Here is a 19,805-nt window from a genome sequence, read left to right on the forward strand (position 1 = left end):
CAACTAAGAGGAGCTGGTGCAGCACCTCCTGGGTGACCTAAGAGGCACAGGGTGCTTGTTGGATGGCCTTCAGGTGGCGGGGGCAAGCCACTGCAGTTATCTCTGACTCCAGAGGTGGGAATGGCCCACTGCCACTGGAGGTCCCTGAACAGGAATCACTTGCAGTTACAATCACCTCAGAGGGCAAAACAGAGGAGGACATTGAGTCAGAACACCACCTGTTGTTGTTCTTGCTCTGCTGGAAGCACATTGGCACACTGCTGCCACAGCCTTTTTCCTTTCTTATTTTGTTTATTTGGATTTTTTCTCTCCTCTTCTTGGTGAGTCTTGCCAGAGGTTTTTCAATTTTGTTACCTTTTCAAAGAAGCAGCTCTTGGTTTTAATCATTTTTTTCCATTGTTTTTTGAATTTCTATTTCATCGATTTCCTTTCTCACCTTTATGATTTCTTTCCGTTTCCTGATTTTGGTTTGTTTGTGCTGCTTTTTGTAATTCATTTAGGTGGTGGGTTAAGTTGTCAATTTGAAATTTTTCTTCTTTTTTGAGGAAGGCCTGTATTGCTATGAATGTCCCTCTGAGCACTGCTTTTGCAGCATCACATAGATTTTTGAGTTTTTGTGTCTTCATTATCATTTGTCTTGAGGTATTTTGTAATTTCCATCTTAATTTCCTCATTGACCCATTGGTTTTTTAGTAGCATGTTGTTTAGTCTCCATGTAATGAGTTTTTTCTTATTTCTTTTCCTGTGCTTGATTTCTGCTTTCATCCCATTGTGGTCAGAGAAGATACTTGAAGGAATTTCTATACACTTAAATTTGTTGAAGTTAACTTGTGCCCCAGTAAGTGATCGATCCTTGAGAATGTTCCATGTGCACTTGAGAAGAATGTATACTCTGATTTTTTTTGGGATGTAATGTCCTAAAAATGTCAATGAAGTCTAACTTTTCTATTGTGTCCCTTAGGGTCTCTGTTGCCTTATTGATTTTCTGTCTAGTGGACCTCTCCATTCATGTGAGTAAAGTGTTAACGTCTCCTACAATTATTGTATTCCCATCAATTTCTCCTTTTATGTCTGTTAGTATTTGTCATAGGCATCTGGGTGCTCCTATGTTAGGAGCATATGTGTTGACCACTGTAATATCCTCTTCTTGAATGGATCCTTTTACCATTAAGTAGTGTCCTTCTTCTTTTTTCTTTATGGCTTTCATTTTAAAGTCTCTTTTGTCTGATATGAGTGTTGCAACACCTGCTTTCCTATTTTGTCTATTGGCATGAAATATCTTTTCCCATCCCCTCACTTTCAATCTATATGTGTCCTTTGCCCAAAGGTGAGTCTCTTGTAGACAGTGGATTGCAGGTTTTTGCTTTTTTATCCAATCTGCCACTCTGTCTTTTGATTGCAGCATTCAGTCCATTGACATTTAAGGTAATTATTGATAAATATGTATCTATTGCCATTTTACACCTTGTATTCCAGTTAATTCTTTGTTTCTCCTTTCTTTTTTTTGGTTGGATGATTTCCGTTTATTTTATGCTCATGTACTTTTCTTTTCAGTTTTTGTGAATGTAATGTGTGGTTTTGATTTGTGGCGGCTCTGTTCTTTTAAGTATGTTAACCCCTTCCTGTATCGGTTTTGCTTTAGCCTGATAGTTATATAGGCTCAAACACGTTATTAAAAAAAGAAAAAAAGAGTCTATATTTTCTTGCTTTCCTTCCCCACATTGTATGATTTTATGTCCATTTTTAACATCTTCATGTTTGTCCTTTTGCTTTTCCTTGTGTTTATCATTGCTTTTATGGCTCCCCCCCCCCTTTTAGATCTGTATGCTGGCTTATTGAAAGTGATTGCTTTCCAATTGTGGTTTCCACCATCCTACTTCTTCTTACTTCTTCTTCTTCTTCTTTTTTTTTTTTTTAATTTGGAGAATCCCTTTCAATATTTCTTTTAGAATGGGTTTAGTATTGCTGGGCTCTTTTAGCCTTTGTCTTTTGGAGACATTCTTTATTTCCCCTTCTATTTTAAATAATATTCTTGCTGGATAGAGTATTATAGGCTGCAATTTTTTTTTCCTTTCAGAACTTTAAATGTATCTTGCCACTCCCTCTGGCATATAGTGTTTCTGTACAGAAATCAGCTGATAGGCTTATGGGGGTTCCCTTATAATTAACACTTTGCTTTTCTCCTGCTGCCTTTAGAATCCTGTCTTTAACTGTTGTCATTTTTATCATAACCTGTCTTGGTGTGGGCCTCTTTGGGTTCAACTTGTTTGGGGCCCTCTGTGCTTGCTGTATGTTGATACCAGTTTCCTTTTGATTTGGAAGGTTTTCAGACACAATTTCTTCAAATATATTGTGAATTCCCTTTTCTTTTCCTCTCCTTCTGGAATTCCTATTATGCATAGATTGGCCCACTTTATATTATCCCATAGATCTCTTATATTGCTTATATTATGTGTTTTTTCTTTTGGTTTTTTTTCTGTCTGCTGTCCTGATTGGGTAATTTCCATTATTCTATCTTCTAAGTCACTAATTCGTTCCTCTGCATTATTCATTCTGCTCTTTAGTGCTTTTAGCTCAGTCTCTGCAAGTGAGTTTTCTAATTTGTCTATGTTCCTTCTATATTTTCTAGTTCCTTTCTAAAGTAATCTGCATTACTGTTCATATCTACTCTTAATTCCTTGATATTCAGCTTTAATTCCTTCAGTAGTTTCACTATCTCCCTTTTGAACTCAGTGTCTGTTGGACTGCAGAGGTCTGTTTCATTGTTTGCTGCTTGAGGTGAATTCTCCTGTTCTTTTAACTGGGAATAGTTCCTGAGCTTCTTCATCTTGCTTATGTTTTTCTTTTTCTGTGAATTTAGGGAAGCCAAACTGTAGTCTTGGGTGCTGCTTCTATGCAAGAACATCACTTTGTATTTTGTTGGGGAGTTACTATTTATTTTTGGCATGGGAGTTTTGGATATTTGCTGTCTCTTTCTTCAGTGTGAGCAGGTTGTTATCCCCGGGGTACTGAGTGTGTTTCCAGGAAGAAGGAGGCAATGGGTAGGGCTAATAGTCAGTGCCTGGTTGCTGGGCTCTTAACAGCAGCAAGGACCTGCAGGAAGGTTGCACAGGCTACTCCTAGTCACAGGGCCCTGGGAAGTGGTAATGAGCCTTGGGCAGATTGACAGTGTGCCCGGAGGAGTGGCACGGCGTGTGAGTTCCCAGGGGAGTGAGAGCAATAGCAGATAGTGTTTGATTGCAATGCCCTCCTCTGGGGTGATTGGAGCTGCAAGTGGTGCCTGTTCAGGGACCTCTAGTGGTAGCAGGCCTCACTACCTGCTGGAGTCAGTGATAACTGTGGTGATTTGCCCCTGCCATCTGTAGACTACACAAGAAGCACCCTGTCTCACTTAGCCCCCATAGGACGTGCTGCACAGCTGCTCCTGGCTGTAGGATCCTGGGAAGTGACAGAGATCAAGTGTGTGGGCACTGCCCAGAGCGTTTTGCAGTGGCAGCTGCAGGGCCAGTGTGCTCCCAGGGGTGGGAGAGCAACAACACATGGTGTTGGGTCACGATGCCCTCCTCTGTGGTTCCCTTGAGGTGACTGAGGCTGCAAGTTGTGCCTGTTAATGGACCCCTAGTGGTGGTGAGCCATGCCCACCTCTGGAGTCAGAAATAACTGTGGTGGTTCCCCCCTGCCACTTATAGACCAGGCAGGAAACACTCAGTCTTGCTTAGCCCATGCAGGAGGTCCTGCACAGGCTGCTCCTTGTTTCAGTGTCCTGAGAAGGGACGGTGATCAAGCTTGGGTGTTGCCCTGATCATTTAGCTGTGGCAGCAGCAGGGCAGGTGCCTCCAGGGGTGTGAGAGCAACAACAGTTGGTGTTTGGTCTCAGTGCCCTCCTCTGTGGTACCCTTGAGGAGACTGGGGCTGCAAGTGGTGCCTATTCATGGACCCCAGGTGGTATCAGGCCACACCCACCTCTGGAGTCAGAGGTATCTGTGGTGCTTTTCTCCCACCAACTTTAGACCTTGCAAGAGGCACCTCATCCTCCTTAGCCCCCACAGGAGGTGATGCACAGGCTGCTCCTAGTTGTAGGTTCTTGGGAAGGGACAGTGATCAAGCATCTGGCCACTACCCAGAGCTTTTGACTATGGCAGCAGCAGTGCCAGTGTGCTCCCAGCAGAGCAAGAACAACAACAGGTGGTGTTCTGACTCAATGTCCTCCTCTGTTTTGCCCTCTGAGGTGATTGTAACTGCAAGTGATTCCTGTTCAGGGACCTCCAGTGGCAGTGGGCCATTCCCACCTCTGGAGTCAGAGATAACTGCAGTGGCTTGCCCCCGCCACCTGAAGGCCATCCAACAAGCACCCTGTGCCTCTTAGGTCACCCAGGAGGTGCTGCACCAGCTCCTCTTAGTTGTAGGGTCTTGGGAAGGAATGGTGACCAAGTGTCTGGGTGCTGCCCAGAGCGTTTCTCAGTGGCAGCTGCAGGGTGGATGTGTTCCTATGGGGGTGAGAGCAATACATGTGGTTCTTAGTTGCAGTGCCACTTGCAGACCATCCAACAAGCACCCTCTCCCTCTTAGCCCACCCTGGAGGTGCTGCACAATCTGCTCCTAGTTGCAGCATCCTGGGAAGTGACGGTGATCAAGTGTTTGTTCACTGCCTGGAGCGTTTGACAGTGGAAGCAGCAGGGCGTGTGTGTTTTCAAAGGTGTGAGAGCATCAACAGTTGGTGTTCAGTCGTATTGCCTTCTTGGTGCCATTGAGGTTATTGAGGCCTCAAGTGGTGCCTGTTCATGGGCCTTGCCACAGTCTGTCCCTGCCACCTATAGATCAGGCAAGAGTTACCACATCGCCCTTAGCCCCTTGCTTCCCTTATCCCACACAAGAGGTACCTGGCCACCCATAGCCTGCAGAAGAAGCTCCCGGTCTCCCATAGACTGGACAAGTGGCCTCTCACCACCACCACCCATAGCCTGCACTGGAGGCGCCCCACCCTCTGAGGGCCTGTGGACATGTGCAGGTAGTTTCCTAGGGTGGTCCACCCCTCCTCCTCTCACCCTCCCTAACAATGGCACCTTGCTTCTGCCACCCTCAGACCTCCTTCTGGGTTCCCTCTGCTGTGGCATTACACTCCCCAGTGCATAGCACACTGCTCCCCCACCCATGGTACACCACTCCTTAACTCCTCAGGCTGCCTCCACACAGACAACCCTCTCCCCAGAACTGAATTCCGGTGCCTGAGTCTCAGTGCCTAGCCCCCGCCCTAGCATCTCAGGCTGTGGTGTCCTGGGCGGTGGCTCAGGTGATCTATGGAGCTCTCACTCTACTTTGCCCTCCTCAGTCCAGCTGCTGCATTTTTCTTGGCTGCTTTGAGGTCCCTCCATCTCGGCTGATCTTCCCATGGGTTAGGTGTCTTCCCAGGATATCGGTTACTTTTCTTTTTCACAGTTCCCTCTCAGGAACGCTAGTCCCATCCTGATTCCTTTTCTCTTTCTCTCTTTTTCTTTTTTTTTTTTTTTCTCTTGTTCTACCCAGTTATGTCAAGAATTTCTTGCCCTTTTTGGAGGTTTAAGTTCTTCTGTCAATGTTCAGTAGCTGTTCTGTGTGAGTTGTTTTACATATAGATTTTTTGTTTGTTTGTTTGTGGGAGAAGGTGAGCACAAAGTTTTATTCCTCCACCATCTTGACCCTTCCCTTGGATTTTTTTTTAAATACATACATACTACAAGATCCACTGTGGTTGAATCTGGCCATGTTGAAACCATGAAGGCCAATTTTAAGGTTATACACGGATTTTCAACTGCATGGGATCAGCACCCCTAACCCCTATGTTATTCAAGGGTCAACTGTAACTGTACTGTTCTCCTAGCCAAACTCTAATAACTCCCTCCCACTACACACACATGCACCATGCAGTCTAATACAGCCTCTGGGAATTCCCTACTTCTCATCTAGCATCTAGGCATCTTTGTCCAGAGAACACCCTATTGAAATTTCTTCTATATCTTGCTTAGCTTGAGGATTGGATCCAGGTTAATATTTTTTAAAATGCTTCTGGTAAAAGTAACACTTAAACTCCTGTCTTTCATTTGGACTTCCATGTTAATAAATTTCAGATCTTTGCTTCAGAGATTATTGTGTTGAAGAGAGTTTGAAATTTAAACAGCATCAAAAGAAGAAACTTTGCTAAAAGAGGAAAGGGGTGTTTGGAGGATGTGTAACATTATTAATTTTTGCCCTTCCTCATTTTTTATTTGGACCCATGCTAAAATGAATATTTAAAACTTAGCACAGAAAAAGCTTCCCCGACAGAAAACACTTGGGTTATTGCTGAGTGTTTTTGGATTGTGTAGCAGGCTGCCATGCCTTTGGCATTGACTACCACTAACTAAAACTTGTATGTTTATAGTGCTGATGTGTGCCTGATGAGCAAGAGACTAAACCACTATGCTCTACCCCAGAGGGGAGCCCCTCTTAAGATGTAGAATGGATGTAGTTCACTCCCAAGGCTACAGTTCTCAGTGGATCAGCAATAGATGTACATATGCAAGCCAATCAAACTAGACAGCCTGACTTTTTCTTACCCAATAGAAACTTAAATTTCTGAAATGTATTCACATCTCATCATTTAGGGATTTATGCTTCAAGTCCACTATCTTTAAAGAGTTATGTGTGAACGTTCCCCTTCCCAAAGTAGGTATTACAAACCCTTAATGATAGTAAATTATTCTCTTCTGTGCTATATACTATGATTACACTATGTGGAATTTTCTAGGCTATTTTTTAAGGCACCACAGCACTAATGAAGTATTGTTTGTATGGCATACTGATTTTCTGTTTTGTTTTTCTTGAAGTTTCTCTGAGTTCCATTTTTTTTCATTTATCTTACAATAAATAATACTTAGCAGACTGAAGTATGAAAGCCAGAGTCACTCATTGAATTTTAAACAAGACCTTTTTATGAAGTGTAATTTTCAATAACAATGAAATATTAGGAAACCCCCCCCCTTGGAGTTCCCTGTTCCATTTCTGCCTGTTTTTTGTTTTTTGTTTTTTTCCTGGTTCCCAGTGCTGCCTACAATTTTCAGAGCTTCTAAAATATAGAAATAAGGATCTGTGGAGGGTCATAAAAGTCTCCTCTTCCTCAGTCATCCAGTACCAAGAAATAAAACATAGACATGTTCACAGCAGACCTGCATACCAGTAATGACCTAATGACTTAGCTGAACTTTGGGTTTTGAGAGAGTTGAAGGCATCAAGAGCCACTATACTAGTTTTCAAAAAAAAAAAAGATGACAGTTTTTCTTTGACATTGGTCTCCTTTATACTTGAATCTAAAGAGAATAATTTCCGATTAATCTCCCCTAAGAGCAAAAGAACATGTACTTTCAAATCAATCAATTTGGATTAAAATGATCATTCTTCCCATTTGGGGGCAGTGTGATTTGAAGGTCTTCACAGAGCTTCTAGAAAACTGGTACAATAAAAGTACCACAGGAGGAACATAGGATGAAGTATGTGCAAGGGACTAATGTAATTTATACCATAATGCTTGGTAGTGGTACCTCCCCTCCCCTCCTCCCTCTCCTTTGCTTTACTTTCCTCTTGTATCCTTCATTTCCATCAGTTGTTTTAAAACTAAGTTAGTTCCTAGAACAAGAATTTTTGCTGTAGTATCTGTGGCAGACAAACTTACTTGCCTTCCTGACTGCCATCACCACTACCCATCTCACTAAGCACAGCCTCCTTTTGCCTGCTAAGGGAAGTTAACCCCAATAACAGTCTCAGGCAGTAAATCGTGATTGATCTAAGATAATCATAGCCATTCCTTGATCTTAGAAGATGATTAGATTTAGACATAGACATGTGACTTAACACTAGTCAATAGTACATGTAGAGACATTGGAGGGGGAAGATTTTCTCACCAATAAAAAGAAAAGATTTATAGAGGACAGCCCCCCTCCCTTTTTTAAACAACTATAGTCATGTCTTCCTGGAATGCCTAAAACAGCTATATGCACAGTTCATGCTTTTGACCATGAGTTAGCACCAACACATATGTCAGAAACATGGGAACCCAAGTCCTTGATGACATCACTGTGCTGCTGAATAGCCCCCCTCCAGATTCCCTGCTAGGTTGAACAACATATGCCTTAGAATTTAAGGGGTCAATATTCTTTTTTTTTTTTTAATTATTTGAGTGTAGTTGACTTTGTTAATTTTAGATGTACAGCAAGGTACATCAGTTATTCATATACATATATCCATTCCTTTTCAAATTATTTTCCCATACAGGTGATTACACAGTATTGAGTAAAATTCCCTGTGCTATATAGTAGGTCCTTGTTACTTATCTATTTTATATGTATGTGTATATGTTAACCCCCACTTCCTAATTTTTCCCTCCCCTACCCTGACACCACGTTTCAAGGCGTCAGTATTCTTTTATCTGTGGCAGAAATTAGGTGAACTGCCAAAGTGTTCCACAGACCCAAGTTAAGGTCACAGCATTCTTTGTGTATGAACTTGGGCACATTATCTAAACCCATAAGCCTCAATTTCCTCTTTGTTATAATGGAGACAGAAATTTTACTCATCCCATAGACTGATATGAGGATTCATTGAATGCACATAGAATAATCCTTAGTATGAAGTCCTCAGTAAACAGTAATTAAAGTAACTTTTTAAAATTCCCCCAATTCACAATCTCTTGATGTAAACAACGCTTACCATGGAGGATCTGGATAAAAATATCACAAATCTCTAATAATAAATTCTGCTCCTTTGGGTAGTTATGTGGCCAGAAAAAGTTATTCTCTTCCCTGTCCATTCTCTGTGTGTCTGTTCCTAAAGCTGTGGTCCCAAAGAGAGTCTGGACACCCCACCTCACATACTCACACATCAAAGAAAATATGAAAGGACTTAGTATTCATGTGTTCCAGTTAAGAATCTGTGGTCTTGTTGGAAAATGTGAGCCCAAATAGTCTTTTACTTATGGCAGGGGAGGGGGGATAACTGGAACACTTAATTTCCTTTTACATGAATGCTTTCTGACACAGTACCCTACAGTCTCTCCCTTTGTCCTCCCCTAAGTAATTCCTACAATTAGCCCAACTGTTTCTCTTTTGATCTCTAAATCAGAATCTCCCACATTATTAGAAATCCTCTGCTTTTTGTCCTATTGACAAATATTACATGAAACTAGTCCTGTTTTCTTAATCCTCATTAGGATACTGTTCTAGACTTACTATTTGTGTTTGTGTTTCCTTTTGTTTCTCATTTAGCCTTATGCTTGAACTTTTCATTGATCCTTTCACAGTAAGTAGAATCCCAGCCCCTTTCTCCTCTTTGTGCTTATTCTTTATCATCTCAGTTTCTAGAAGTCTACACTGAAATACCCAACACTTGAAACCTGAATCTTTCCTTTTTGTTCTTATGCTGGCAAATTGGCTCAGAATCCAAGCACAGCCAAGCAGAGAAGATAAAGCTGGCATCACTATTACCTAGAAAGTGTTCTCATTGCTTTGGATCACAAAGAAAGTCAGCATGATTTCCAAGAAAAACTCTATTGGGTGATTAGTGGATTTATTTATTTATTTATTTAGGCTGCCCAGCAGAACTTTCTCCCTGTGTTGGGAAATCTGGCACTACAGGTTTGGAGCAACAAAGTCCCCAAGGCTAGATACTCAGTTACTCTGGCCCCTCCTTTCTAAAGGAATAGCCATGGCTACAGCATAAAACTACAGCATTGTCATGAAGAAGCAGGGACTTCTTAGGTTCTACCTTGGAATCCCAGACTGGGCCGTGGTAGCATACTAACCAGGCTGGGTTTCTAGACATGCAACTTCCCTTCTCAGAACTTGCCCTCCAGCCATCCTATTAATCTGAGAGCTACCAGGTAACCTTCCAATCATTTCCTTTTGGTTTAAATAAATCAATCTCCATTTCTGCTTTTTTTAACTCCAAATCCCAGAGTGATACATTTTACTTCTCTTATTTCATTATGCCATGGAAATGGCAGGATATTTACAGTGAGAGGGACATGGAATTAATTCTCCTATTTAATTGCTGGAAACCTTAAGTTAACATCTCTGAGCCTCAGCATTCACATCTGAAACAAGAGAAAAATAATACCAAACTCAGGGATTTATTGAATACAGTTTTCTGTGGAAAACTCTTAGCCTTTTTTGGTTAAAACTTAGTTTTTCTTTCTAGGAACTTACAATTTCCCTGGGAAACTATGGCATGCACACATATTAGTAATAATTAATATTTTTATTGATGCTTAACAATAATGCATGCACTGTTGCATTTATGAGCTCATTTAACCTTTACAATAACAACCCTGGAAAGCAGGTATTATTATTCATATTTTATAGAAAGTAAAACTGAAACTTCTAGAGAGAGTAATAAGTAGTGAGGTATCATAGTAGGAATTCAATCCGAGAGCAAACCCAGGGACTCTTAACCGAGAGCCTGTGGTCCTAACCAGCTCACCTATAGGAAAAATTACTCTGATTTCTGGTAGCACAGAAATACCAGAAGACAGATGTAGGCAACACATTCTGTTGAATTCACAGGATAGAAGAGCCTATGTTTCAGAGAAGCAAAGGAAGGCTTTGTAAGAGAAGAATGAAGCCATGTTTCTAACATGTCAGTTTGCAGTGATACCAGAATTCCAGGACTGTCAAATCTAATGTCACATTTCTTCTGTCAATCCTTTCCCATCCTCCTTGGCCTTTCCAAATCTTATTTATTCTGAAACCTCAACCAAGCATCATTCCCGCCAGGAAACTTTACCTGACTTCTAGCGACTCAGTCAGTCACCTCTTCTATATGCATCCATAACATATATCTTTACAATTATATCCTGTAAATAGTGGCTATTTTTTCTGCTTACAGTCACTAGATTGTGACCCCATAAGTGCAGGGGCCATGTCTGTTTTATTAATCATTTTACTCACAATATCTTATATTGTACCTGGCACAGAGTAAGCTGTCAGTCTGTGTGTATTGAATGAATGTGGAATGAGCATCTCCAGCAGAGAAAACCACACTGAGGCAAATCTGGCTGAAGACAAAAGGTTTGCAGGAAAATATTTTGCAACTTCACCAATGTCAAAATATTCTGGTCCCTTCCAGGATTTGATTGCAAAAATATAGATGATCAAAATAATTAGATTAGAAGAGAAGCCAAAGCAAACATGTTTGGTGTTGTATAAAAGAGAAACAAAAATGAAATGTATGAATGTGTTTAATCTTTTAAAAAAGGAAAGGAAATTATCACCCCACCTCACTATAACCACAACCACTGATTTTGAATAGATAGTGATAATTGTATGCTCAGTGTAGTTGTTTGCATGTGTGCATATGTACATATGTGTACACACACATATGCATGTGGTTATGTGTATGTATATTCATCAATGAAAAGTTGTAATTGATCATCTTGTAGACAATCAGAAATAGGTATTTTGTCCTAGACTATCTCACACTCACAGGAATAACATTGGCTCTTTCAACATAACTTTTTGATTACTGTGGCTCCAGCAAGTCTAGCGTTTGACCTCTATCTGCATGCTTTTTGAGGAAAAAGATTTTTGGTTATGACAGATCAATATATGTACCTGAAACATTTTTTGAATAATCTAAGTATTAAACTATGTACCAAGAAGAAGGAGACAGAAAGTGTTATGGCAGAGTCAAGACATGGCAGGGCAGAGTGAGCTGGAATTATTACAGAAGGCTTTGTGGGCAGAAGAATAGGGATCATGAGTGATTTAGGGAGCAATTTCAGTGAGACAGAGTGCAATATACTGAATGTTATGAAGTAGGTAGAAGATGTGGGTGTGGATCACTTTTGGAAATGATGGTAAATATGGGAATAGAAGGCAAGAACAAGGACAGCATTTGGTGGCACAAAGATCCTGGCAGGGTGCTGGCCCTAACATTTTTTTTTTTAGCACATGCTAAAATAAACTTTTTTTGACAGTTGGAGACAAGATGGTGGAAGAATAGGGAGATGTGCTCACCCTCTCCCACAAACACACACCCAAAAAACACATCTACACATATAACGACTCACACAGAATAGCAACTGAATGCTGGCAGAAGAACTTAAACTTCCAAAAATGGCAAGAATCTCTTGACATAACTGGATAAAAAGAAAAGAGGAGAGAGAGAGAGAAGGGGAATCAGGATGGGACTAGCACTCCTCAGAGGGAGCTGTGAAGAGGAAAGGGAACCTACACCCCACAAGCCAGCTAACGGATGGAAAGATCAGCTGAGTCGGAGGGTTCTCCAAGACACCAAGAAAAGCACGGTAGTAGGTTTGAGAAGTGAAAAAGCAGAGTGAGAGCTGCACAGATTATCTGAACCACAGGCACAGACACCAAAGACTGAGACACTCAGGTGGTGGCTGGGCACCGAGACCTAGGCTATGGAGGTCAGTCCCTGGAAGCAGGCTGGGGTTGGCAGTGTGGAGACAGCCTAAGGGACTAGGAAGTGGTGTACTGTGGGCAGAACAGCAATATGGTAAAGGCTGGGGAGTGGAAAGCCACAACAGAGGGAAACGGGGAGAAGGTTCAGACCCACAGGAGAGATAAGGAGCCATTTCTGGGGAGGGGCGGGAGGAGGGGTGGACCACCATAGAATACTCCTTGTGCCCCAGCATGCCTGCTTCCCCGCTAGCTAACAGAGAGCAGTGCATTCCCAGCACAACCCTCCACTCCATGCTGTGCGCCGGCCTGGCCAGAAGCCACCTGCCATCCAGGGAAGACAGGTCCCACCACCCACAGGAAGGCAACCACTGCCATGGCATTCCTCGGCCAGGACTGCCCGCCCATGGGAAGTGCCCCACTGCCTCGGCATGGTCTGGCAAGCCCCTCCCAGTATAGGGAAGTGCACCGCCACGACAGTATGCACCGGCCAGCTCCACCCATCCTTGGAAAGTGCCCTGCTGCCACGAAGAGACCAGGCCAGCCCCACCCACCCTTGGGAAGTTCCCCTCTGTGTGGGCACACCCCAGCAAGCCCTGCCCAGCCACAGGAAGTGCACTTCCACTGTGGTGCACATCTACAAGCCCTGCCAGGCCTCAGGAAGAGCCCTGCTGCCACAGAGTGATCCAGGTAGCACTGCCTGCCCTTGGGAAGTGCCCTGCAGCCATGGCATGCCCCGGCGAGACCTGCCCAGACACAGGAAGTGCACCACCACAGCGGCATGCCCCGGACTGTGCTAAACTACAGTTTGGCTTCCCCAAATTCATAGAAAAAGAAAAACACAAGCAAGATGAAGAAGCTCAGAAACCATTCCCAGTTAAAGCAACATGAGAATTCACCTAAAGCAGTGAACAATGAAAAAGACCTCTGCAGTCTGACAGACTTGGAGTTCAAAAGGGAGATAGTAAAAATACTGAAGGAATTAAGAGAAGATATGAACAGTAATACAGACTCCCTCAGAAAGAAACTAGAAAATATAAAGAGGAGCCAAGAAAAACTAGAAAATTCATTTCCAGAGTTACAAACTGAGCTAAAGGCAGTAAAAACCAGAATGAATAATGCAGAGAAACGAATTAGTGACTTGAAAGATAGAATGATGGAAATCACCCAAACAGGACAGCAGACACAAAACCAAATGAAAAAACATGAAAGCAATATAATAGACCTGTGGGGTAATATAAAGCGGGCCAATCTACACATAATAGGAATTCCAGAAAGAAAAGAAAAAGAAAAGGGGATTGAAAATATATTTGAATAAATTATGGCTGGAAACTTTTCAAAACTAAAGGATACTTATTTTAAAGTACAGGAAGCACAGAGGGCCCCAAACAAGCTGAACCCAAATAGACCCACACCAAGACAGGTTATAATAAAAATGGAAGAAGTTAATGACAAAGAGAGGATTCTAAAGGCAACAAGAGAAAAGCAAAGTGTCAATTATAAGGGAACCCCCATAAAACTATCAGCTAATTTCTCTACAGAAACACTGCAGGCCAGAAGGGAGTGGCAAGATATATTTAAAGTGATGAAAGGAAAAAATCTGCAACCTAGAATACTCTATCCAGCAAGAATATCATTTAAAATAGAATGAGAAATCATGAATTTCTCCAACAAAAGCTAAAAGAGCACAGCAATACAAAACCCATTCTAAAAGCAATACTGAAAGGGCTTCTCTAAATTAAAAAAAAAAAAAGGAAAAAATAGGATGGAGGAAACCACAGTTAGAGAGCAGTCACTTAAATAAGACAGCATACAGATCTAATCGTGAATATGTTAAAAAAAAAAGACATCAAAATCATACAATGTGGGCAAGGGAAGTAAGGAAATAAATAGATTATTTTTCTCTTTTTAAAAAAATTTCATTATTGTAATGAATTGTTTGATACTACATGAAAATCAGGCTAAAGCACACAGTTATAGGAAGGGGTTTACATACTTAAAAAACAGGGCAAGCACAAATCAAAACTGGAAATTACATTCACAAAAAATGAAAAGTACACAAGTGTAAAATAAATGGAGATCATCCACCCAAAAAAAAGAAAGGAAGAATGGAGATTCATAGAATCAACTGGAAAATGAGGTTTAAAATGGCAATAAATAAACATCAATCAATCATCACCTTCAATATCAATGGACTGAATGCTCCAGTCAAAAGACACAGAGTGGTAGATTCGACAAAAAGCAAAAACCTTCAATCCACTGTCTACAAGTAACTCACCTGAGGACAAGGGACACATATAGATTGAAAATGAGGGGATGGGAAAAGATATTTCATGCCAATGGACAAGACAGAGAAGCAGGAGTTGCAATACTCATATCAGACAAAATAGACTTCAAAACAAAGGCCAGAAAGAAAGACAAAGAAGGACACTATTTAATAGTTAAAGGATCCATTCAAAAAGAGGATATTACAATCATCAGCATATATGCCCCAAATAAAGCAGCAACCAAATATATACAACAAATATTAAAAGATGTAACAGCAGAAATTGATAGGAAGTCAATCATAGTAGGAGACTTTAACACCCCACTCACATCAATGGACAGATCCTCTAGACAGAAAATCAATAAAGCAACAGAGATCCTAAAGGGCAGAACAGAAAAGCTAGACTTAATTGACATTTTCAGGACATTATATCCAAAGAAATCAGAGTATACGTTCTTCTCAAGTGCACATGGAATATTCTCAAGAATTGATCACATATTGGGGCACAAAGTTAACCTCAACAAATTTAAGAGTATAGAAAGTATTTTGAGTATCTTCTCTGATCATAATGGCATGAAACTAGAAATCAACCACAGGGAAAGAAATGAGAAAAAACCTACTACATAGAGACTAAACAACATGCTACTAAAAAACTAATAGGTCAATGAGAAAACCAAGAAGGAAATTTAAAAATACCTCGAGAAAAAGGATAATGACACAACCTCTCAAAATCTATGGGATACTGCAAAAGCAGTTCTTGGATGGAAGTTCATAGCATTACAAGCCTTCCTCAGAAAAGAAGAAAGATCTCAAATTGACAACTTAACCCACCACCTAAATGAACTAGAAAAAGAACAAGAACAAACAAAATGTAAAGTCAATAGAAGGAAGGAAATCATAAAGATCAAAGAGGAAATCAGTAAAATAGAGACTCAAAAAACAAGAGACAAAATCAATCAAAGAGCTGGTTCTTTGAAAAGGTAAACAAAATTGACAAACCTCTGGCTAGACTTACCAAGAAGAGGAGAGAAAAAACCCAAATAAACAAAACAAGGAATGAAAAAGGAGAAATCACAATGGATACTACAGAAATACAAAAAACCACGAGAGAATACTGTGAACATTGTATTCCAACAAATTTGACAACCTAGAAGAAATGGACAACTTTCTGGAGACTTAGAGCCTGCCAAAACTGAATCAAGAAGAAATAGATCAACTGAACAGAATGGTCACTGGAAATGTAATTGGATATGTCATAAAAACACTCCCTACAAATAAAAGTCCAGGACCAGATGGCTTCACAGGCTAATTCTACCAAACATTCAAAGAGGAATGTATACGCATCCTCCTTAAAATTTTCCAAAAAGTTGAAGAAGGAACACTCCCAGACATTCTATGATGCCACCATCACCCTAATTCCAAAATCAGACAAAGATGCCACCAACAAAGAAAACTATCAGCCAATACCTTTCATGAATATAGATGCAAAAATGCTCAACAAAATTTTAGCCAACTGAATCCAACAACATATCTAAAAGATCGTACACCACAACCAGGTGGGATTCATCCCAAGTTCACAAGGATGGTTCAAAACACGCAAATCAATCAATGTCATACACCACATTAACAAAAGAAAAGTAAAAAACCACATGATCATCTCAATAGATGCAGAAAAAGCATTTGACCAAAGCCAACATCCATTCATAATAAAAAAAAAAAAAAAAAATCCTCTCACCAAACTGGGTATAGAGGGAACATTCCTTAACATAATAAAAGCCATTCATGACAAAACCACAGCAAATGTAACACTCAATAGGGAAAAGCTGAAAGCCTTTCCACTAAAATTTGGAATAAGACAGGGATGCCCACTCTCAACACTGTTATTCAACATAGTATTGGAAGTCTTAGCCACAGCAATCACACAAACAAAAGAAATAAAAGGCATCCAAATAGGAAGAAAAGAGATAAAACTGTTACTCTATGCAGACTACATGATGTTATATGTAGAAAATCCTAAGGACTCAACCTAAAAACTTCTCAAACTGATCAACAAATTCAGCAAAGTAGCAGGATAGAAGATTAACATTCAGATATTAGTCGCGTTTCTGTATACTAACAATGAAATATTAGAAAAGGAATACAAAATTACAATACCTTTTAAAATTGCACCCCAAAAAATCAAATACCTGGGAATACACCCGACCAAGGAGCTAAAGGACTTATATGCCAAGAACTATAAAACATTAATCAAGGAAATTAAAGAAGATGTAAAGAAATACAAAGATATTCCATGCTCATGGGTTGGAAAAATTAATATTGTAAAAATGGCCATACTACCCAAAGCAATCTACAGATTCAATGCAATCCTTATCAAATTACCCATGACATTTTTCGCAGAACTAGAACAAACAATCCACAAATTTATATAGAACCACAAAAGACCTAGAATTGCCAAAGCAATCCTGAGGTACAAAAACCAAGCAGGAGGCATAGCTCTCCCGGACTCCAGGCAATATTACAAAGCCACAGTCATCAAGCCAGTGTGGTACTGGTACCAAAACAGACAGACAGACCAATGGAACAGAATACAAAACCCAGAGATAAAATAAACCCAGACACCTATGGTCAATTAGTCTTTCACAAAGGAGGCAAGAACATAAAATGGGGGAATGACAGTCTTTTCAGCAAGCATTGCTGGGAAACCTGGACAGCTACATGCAATTCAATGAAACTAGAACACACCCTCACACCATGCACCAAAATAAACTCAAAATGGCTGAAAGACTTAAATAGAAGACAAGATACCATCAAACTCCTGGAAGAGAACATAGGCAAAACATTCTCTGACATCAACCTTATGAATATTTTCTCAGGTCAGTCTCCAAGGCAATAGAAATAAAAGCAAAAATAAGCCAATGGGACCTAATCAAACTGACAAGCTTTTGCACAGCAAAGGAAACCAAAAAGAAACCAAAAAGACAACTTATAGAATGGGAGAAAATTATTTAAAATGATGCAACTGACAAGGGCTTAATCTCTAGAATATGCAAACAACTTATACAACTCAACAGTAAAAAAGCCAGCAACCCCAACTGAAAAATAGACCTGAATAGACAATTCTCCAAGGAACGTGTACAAGTGGCCAACAAGCACGTGAAAAAATGCTCTTAACATTCCTGATTATTAGAGAAATGCAAATCAAAACCAACACGAGATACCACCACCTCACACCAGTCAGAATGGCCATCATTACCAAGTCCACAAATAACAAATGCTGAAGAGGGTTTGGAGAAAAGGGAACCCTCCTGCACTGTTGGTGGGAATGTAAGCTGGTACAACCACTGTGGAGAGCAGTATGGAGGTACCTTAGAAATCTATGCATAGAACTACCATATGACCCAGCAATCCCACTCTTGGGCATCTATCTGGAAAAAACTTTCCTTAAAGAAGACACATGCACCTGCGTGTTCATTGCAGCACTATTCACAATAGCCAAGACGTGGAAACAACCCAAATGTCCATCAGCACATGATTGGATTAGGAAGATGTGTATGTAAATATATACACACAATGGAATACTACTCAGCCATAAAAAAGAATGAAATAATGCCATTTGCAGCAACATGGGTGGAACTAGAGACTCTCATCCCAAGTGAAGTAAGTCAGAAAGAGAAAGACAAATACCATATGATATCACTTATGTGTGGAATCTAATATAGGGCACAAATGAACCTTTCCACAGAAAAGAAAATCATGGACTTGGAGAATAGACTTGTGGTTGCCAAGTGGGAGGGGGAGGGAGGGAGATGGATTGGGAGCTTGGGGTTAATAGATTCAGACTATTGCCTATGGAATGAATTAACAATGAAATGCTGCTGTATAGTACCGAGAACTATATCTAGTCACTTATGATGGAGCATGATAATGTGAGAAAATAGAATTTATACATGTATGTGTAACTGGGTCCCCATGCTCTACAGTAGAAAGAAAAATTGTATTGGGGAAATAACTATTCAAAAAATAAAAAATAACTGAAGAAAATTTTAAAAAAAGAATATCAGATAATGCAGAAAGCTATGAATGGCCATGTTATAAAGAAAAACTGAGGAGAGGAAGATGATCAAGATGGCTTCTCTGAGCAGATGACATTTCAGCTGAATTATAGATGAACAAAAGAGAACAAAATAACAAAACAAAACAAAAAAGTTTTGTGTGGGAACAGAATTTTCCCATTGCAGTGATCAAGGGAAAGTTTATGGTAACTTGGACAATGGTGAAGTTTGTTGAATAAATGAGTAATTAATATGTGTCGGTACCCAGATACATAAAGGGGAGGAAGAATCAAAGATAATGAAAGGATATGGAACCTGTGTGGCAGACACATGAAAGATTCCATAAGGGCTAGAGTAATGACAATTGGAAGAACGAGTATTATAAGGTAAATCCTGTTTGGGATAGATTAAGAGAGAAGTGATGATGAAACATATATTCTCAGGAGTCTGGATAAAATGAGGCTGAAACTAATAAAAGCTAAGAATAAAATAGAAATGGTTGTTTATAAATCATTGTAATAATATGATAAAATCAGACGAGTGAAAAAGTATAAAAAGACAAGAGGAGAAAGTGAGGTCATAAAAATATTTTACACCATTTAATAAAGAATGTTATTTTTCACTTAAAGCTACAGTTTCGTTTCTCTAGTAGCTGAGGACTGCAGCTGTGTAAGTCAGGGATGCCAAGATGATTGTTAAGATGTGACTTACTATTTGTTGCCTTGTCACTCCTTTGTTCTAGTCTAAGAGACAATAGGATCATATCATTCCCCAATTTACATTAAAGATGACATGTATCCAATCCCTTTCCAAGAGAAGTTTAGTCCTTTAATTTATACATGTATATTTCACTCATCTTTACATGCTCTGAATTTTCTTTCTCAGAGCTTTGCATATATTAGCAAATAAGAAATATATGACTTAGTTTGTTTAAAACTTGTTTACATTATTAGTATATCTTTCTCCACATCGCAGTACAAGAAGACTCCATTTTTTCTCCTTCCTCAATTTTTCTACTTCCCCAAAGCACTTGCTACCATTTTCATAGATATATCTCACTCT

At 40.1% G+C, this 19,805-nt stretch overlaps 1 long non-coding RNA gene across 12 annotated transcripts in view; it reads left to right on the forward strand.

The window, feature by feature from the left end:
• Positions 1-19,805, forward strand: part of LOC106510093 (uncharacterized) — a 291,454-nt gene that overhangs the window by 161,641 nt on the left and 110,008 nt on the right. Inside the window, exon 3 of one of the 12 annotated variants that reach the window (XR_014843874.1) lies at positions 962-1,015. The exons of the other annotated variants lie outside the window; for them this stretch is intronic. This is a non-coding gene — a long non-coding RNA (uncharacterized LOC106510093). Of the gene's footprint in view, positions 1-961; positions 1,016-19,805 lie in introns of those variants that run through there. 12 annotated transcript variants of the gene reach the window in all.

Source organism: Sus scrofa, chromosome 4 (assembly GCF_054392235.1).
Source record: "Sus scrofa isolate SSC_HxYL_T2T_F1_AM1 chromosome 4, Sscrofa_HxYL_maternal_Yorkshire_Landrace_v2.0, whole genome shotgun sequence".
Lineage (NCBI taxonomy): Eukaryota > Metazoa > Chordata > Mammalia > Artiodactyla > Suidae > Sus > Sus scrofa.